This window comes from Solanum dulcamara, chromosome 11 (genome assembly GCF_947179165.1).
Source record: "Solanum dulcamara chromosome 11, daSolDulc1.2, whole genome shotgun sequence".
Lineage (NCBI taxonomy): Eukaryota > Viridiplantae > Streptophyta > Magnoliopsida > Solanales > Solanaceae > Solanum > Solanum dulcamara.
Window position 1 is genome coordinate 49,677,912 of NC_077247.1, and position 6,000 is coordinate 49,683,911.

General features: G+C 34.9%; 1 pseudogene; it reads right to left on the minus strand.

The window, feature by feature from the left end:
- Nucleotides 1-2,964: 2,964 nt before the first annotated feature.
- LOC129872035 (cysteine-rich receptor-like protein kinase 10) lies at nucleotides 2,965-5,506 on the minus strand (annotated as a pseudogene).
- Between the last annotated feature and the right edge of the window lie 494 nt (nucleotides 5,507-6,000).

A 6,000-nucleotide genomic window follows, 5' to 3' on the forward strand; every position in this document is an offset into this window, starting at 1 on the left:
GGATTAAAATAAGGATTTCAGAGTGGATGTTTGACGATTGATGTGATGATGATATTTGATGATGATGTGATGATAATGTTTGATGATGATATGAATGATGATATATGATGATGATGTTTGATGATGATGTGAATGATGATATTTGACGATGATGTAAATGAAGAGGTTATGTTGATGAGGGTGTTGTGTGATGGAGTGGATTGTAGTCTAATGTGATTTTGTGGTATATGATGTGCATAATTTGAGTTGATTGGAGTCTTAGGAATATTTTGAAAATAAATAATCTTTTGAGGAGGAGCTTTAAATAAATTATTTATGAACCTTTTTGCATAAACTATTTATACACTACTTTGAGTCTAAAGAATTATTAGTTTCATCTTTGATTTAGAAAGGAGTCTAAGTATGAGTTGAGTATGAGGAGCCTTTAAATGAGTTGAGTATTTTTACATTAAAGTATCCATTTTGAGTTTGAGTTGAGGAGTTGAAATTATATTTTAATGTACATAATATTTTCTGCATTCATTGAGTTGAGATTGTATAAATTTTTAAAGAGAAGAGTTTGATGATTTGAGATGAGTCAATTTGAAAGAAGGTCCAATGAGATTTGTCATTATGAATTAATTGAGTTGAAATGAGAACATAGTTGATGAGGTGGCAATGTTCCACATGAAACTATCCATGAGGGCTTGTTTGAGATGATTGGAGGAGTTTTATGAGCATGGAGTCATGGGAGGAGTATCGAGCATTGAGGCGGGTGAGAGTACAGTCCATACTCGAATCCCAGAAACTACGCCGCCAACGTAGGTAGGGATGGAACCGTTAAAGTCGGATGCTTCCCGTGGGATTGAACCGTTAAAGTCGGATGTTTCCCATTTTATTGTCCTGAAATGATAGGACTTGACTAATCGATGGTATCCATGATTAGGGAGGCGTTCATGCCGTGGCAAGGTATGGATGGACGTGGCAACGACGTCTGATTGTTGTACTATCACTGGCTCATAAGTGATGGTTGTCGGATAAGAGAAACTCCCATTTAGGTCTTGATAGTACTCTGAGGCAGTTGAGTTGAGTGAGTTGCTATATGCTTATGAGTTAGTCCTGTCTAAACTATTTCTTGTTAGACTTAGGACACTTGAGTGAGTTGTTACATATTTATTGAGTTGAGTCCTTTGAGCTGATTGTTGAGTTGAATATTGTATATGGTCGGATCGGAATAGATGAATTGTGATTGGATTGAATAGAATAGTATGTGACTAGATTGGATTTGATCATTGAGTTGATTGTTGAGTTGAGTGTATATAATTGGATTGTATGGTAGATGATTGGTCTCTGTCTAAACTGTATCCTTACTTTAGATTTACGACGCTTTATTTGAATCCCTCTTATCTTCCTGAGTTGAGATATTTGAACCAACGTTACTCTTTCTTGAGGTATGTTTCATTCTGCCATTTTACATACCAGTACATTCCACGTACTGACGCTATTTGGCCCGCATCGTTTCGTGATGCAGAGACAGGTTTATGAGATCGTCAATAGGAGCATCATTGGGGATCTATTTGCACTCAGCATATTGGTGAGTCCTCCCCTACATTCGGAGGACACCATTTGTGTAATTCTTACATCGAGTTAGCCCTTTTTATTTTTATTTGAGGTAGCCATGAACATGTCATCGGCACCAATTAGATAGTAGTGATAGAGGCTTCATAGACTAGATAATGATGAGTCGATGAGTATTTTTATCCTTGAGTTATTCTTGTCAAACTATTTTTAAATGACAAATATTTTAGTTGATCTGTCGGCCCATGACCTTTATTCTTTGAGTTGGATGGGTGATTTGAGTTGCCCGCTAATTTATTCTTTATTTTTTTAAACTTTCCGCTGAATGAATGAATGAACGGATGTGTGATCAGGCTATGTGGTTCGCTTGGGAGGCAGAAATGGTTTCTGAGTGCCGGTTACGTCTAGGGTACCCTCCCGGGGCGTGACAATATATTACATGGGGATTTTATATAAGGATTTCTTTTGCAGAAATACCTCCAAGTGTTATGTGAAAAGTTTTGATTCTTACCTGCAGAAACCTGACTTTAGGTTTATAATATTGAATTTATAATATTAAATTTATCTCTCTTATTTAATTTTTAAGCAATCTTAACATAGTTATTATCAAGTTAGAAATTGTGTCTTCTTTATAATATGGTTCGGCAAAAAATTTCCCCAGAGTCCTGCCGATAATTTCATGGGGAATTCTGTAAAGACCTACGAAGAAGGGATTTGTTAGAGAGTGTTGGTGTTATTTCATCTGTACTTTGTGGTATATTCATCAAAAGAGAGTAAATTGTTGCTATCTGTTTTAATTAAAATAACATTATTACATAGGGGGATAACGAAAATCAAAGCTACACATACTAAACTTTCACCTATACCGTTAGACTATTGGTCTTGGTGAGTTTAGACAACCAGATGCTTCAAGTTTTCAGATAACCAGAACAAATAAAGGTATTTCCAACACTAGTTGAGTAATTTTACTATTACCTACGTTCCATATTAGATGAGCATCTTACTAAAAATATTTGTTCCATATTAATTGATCACTTACTAAATTAAGATAGAATTAATTAAATTTTTTCTTATTTTACCCCTACAATTGATATGGTCTTTTGAATGTAAACAATTCCAATACTATCTATTTCTATACTCTATGTATATTGCATTGATATAAACAAAGGTAAAATGGTAAAGTTTTCCAATGTATTAATGATTTTTTAATCACCGTATAAAGTTAAAAGTGTCATCTAATATGAGACGGAGGTAGTATCGTAATAACCGATACCAATGAAACAAAGTTGACTTTTGTGCGGAGCACAAAAACCATTAATAAATCAATCTCAATTCCAAACTAATTAGAGTTTGAGCAAATAACAAAGTAACTCAGAAAACAAGGCTATTATGTCTAAGGATGTTTAACGAGGGTATAACTCAGTTATGAATGCCTCATTACGTGATGAAGAAATAGATTCTTTTTGCTAATTCTCTAGATTCTGACGATCTTGAATTATACTCTTTAACAAGTGAAATCTCTGGGCTAATATCGTTGTGTGTGTAGCATGCAGGCCCTGAAGGTACGGGTAGACTCAGAGACAGGCTACTGAGCATGAGAACTACTGCAGCCATGGTTGGTCTATCAGCAATATTTTCTTGAACGCACAATAAAGCAATGTGGATGCACCTCATTATGTCACGAACCAGTCCTGAGCTTCCCCTCAACATGGGGTCTATCAAATTTGTAGCTGTTCCTTTGAGACAGTTCGTCCAACCCTGCAATATTTTAATTCAGAGTTTAAACTCTATATGCATAAGGATGGTCTCAACTATTGAAGTGTAGTTGATCAATTAACTTAGTTACTTACATAGCTTAGAAGGTCTTCTACGGATTCTCCATTTCTGAAACAAGTGATCTTTGGGCCACTTAAAATTTCAAGGACTAGTACTCCAAAGCTAAAAACATCTAATTTGACAGAAAATTGCCCATGCATTGCATATTCAGGTGCCATATATCCACTGCAAAACAAAAATTATATAACATTCCACAACATAGATATGATTCAATTGTTAAAGTTTTTTGTTACACATAGTTTGCACTTCCTATCAACCGGATTTAAGGTAACAGTTCTGTAGTTTAGTTGGTCCAAATAGTGGGATCAGCTAGACTTAATAAGCTGCCAAAATGGGAAACGTACTACTTGATGTTAAAAGTCAGAGATACATGTTTCAGTAGGACATCTTTGAATGAAAGAAATCGTAAAATGTTGTGCTGTAATTAATTTATACTGCAAAATTGGGTAATAATGGTTCCTTTTGATGTCTGTTTTTTTTTCCCGCCTTTCCTAAGTGAGAATATCTCGTTGCAATGTGAATAGAACTCTCAGGCCATTGATCTTGGCTGAGAAAAGTACAAGTTGTGATGAGTCAAGACCTACATCTTGTATAATGCTTCAATGAGATCATATCTAACCTCTCTGAACAAAGAGAACTCATATGCTGAAAAGACAAGAAAAATTCTGTTCTAGAAAACAAAAATTAGCCTATTTATTCGTAGAGAGCACTTTTGGCAGATGAGCATACTTCTTGAAATGAACTTCGATTTAATAATCAGATATTGCAACTTTGGGGGTGACCAAATTGAGCAAAAACTCTAGGTATCTGACTATTCATCTCAAATAAGTCAAATTTTAGACACCACCAAAGTCCTAGTCCAACAATATTGAAGCAATATTTCAAAGGAAACGTTTGCTTGTCTTTACGCAGCTTTTAAATCTGGCTAAATGTCCTTCCCAGTGATATGAAAAAGGAGCAACAGTCTATCTAATAATGATAGATGTAAAACTTACTAGGTCCCGACAATTCTGCTTGTGTTGCCTTGAGTTTCATCCAAATTCAAATAGCCTTGCCATGCCAAAGTCTGCTATTTTAGGATTCATTTCTTCATCAAGTAGAATATTACTTGCTTTGAGATCACGATGAATGATCCAAAGTCTAGAATCCTCATGTAGCTGGGGAATTCCCTTAGCAACACCTGCTATGATTTTGGATCGTCTTTCCCAATCTAATTGCCTACGTTTAACTGGATCTGGGGGGAACAAGATGAAAAACATAATTATAAGATGAGCTTCTATACACCGACAATATAGAAGAATTTTGCAAAGTCAAGTTACTATTACTATAGGTAACTGTGTGTAACAAGTGGAATTAGTTTTCTAGAAAATAAAGCAGATAGCTAGACAACAGTCAACATGTCATATTATATTGACGAAACATTAAGCAATACGTACCAAGTAAAAATTGGTCAAGACTTGCATTGGGAACAAATTCATAGACAAGAAGTCTCTCTGTTCCATCTAGGCAAAATCCCAGTAACCTAACCAAATTCCTGTGTTGAAGCCTAGAAACCAAGACCTCATTTCTGAATTGCAGATCACCTTGGCCAGAATCTGCTGACAATTTTTTCACTGCTACTTCTTGACTATTTGGAAGCTTACCCTGAAGCAGACGAGCACAAATAGAAAATTTATGAGTTGAACAAATTTAGAGTCGGCTATATGAAGTCACAGTGTCCTTTTATGCATCAAATAGGCTAATCAGCAATCACCTTGTACACAGGACCAAATCCGCCCTGTCCCAACTTATTAGCGCTTGAGAAGTCATCTGTTGCTGCTCTAATTGTTGAAAAATCATATTGAAAGGATTCTGCAGTGCTAATATCATCCCCGCGTATACCTTCATCAAAGTAATAGTAAAAACATACAACAAAATTTCAGTGAAACATGGTCTTAAAGGTTCAACTTTTATTAATGATTGCCTGTTAATGATCTAAGCCTTACTCTGAATATCATTCACTCGCTTCCTCCTTCGCCTCCTCATCAGGATGACAGAAATACAAACTACAAGAATAACAACTGTAACAGTTGACACAACGATAATGATGACCGTTCTTGTTGTTTTATCATCCTTTCCTGCAGGAACTCTTTAAGTTAGTATTCATTAGGCAATGCTTTGTTTTAATTTATGTGACCCTATGTCTTTTTCGTTGTATCCGTTCCTAAAATAATGATCACTTTTAAAATTTGGAAACAATTTACTTAAGCTTCTTAGTAACAAGATTATATAACCACGCAAATGTTACCGACATATTTAATATCACTAATTTCAAAAGTCTTCTAATCACATAAATGTTATGATATGTTTTAAATCACAATTTCAAACATCTATTTCTTCCTTAAAAATATTCATTTCTTCATTCTTTTCCTGAAAAAGCATGACCAAATGCATTTTGTTAGCAAGTTACACATCTTTTTCTAGATAGCAAAGTATATAAAGATAGTTAAGAGTGTCAAAAGGAGAATTATACTTAAGGTGTGTTCCATGTGGAGGAAAACAATTTAATTTCCAATTTTCTAAATCTTGGTTGGTTAAAATTTCTGAGAAAGGAAAAACAAGTTTCAT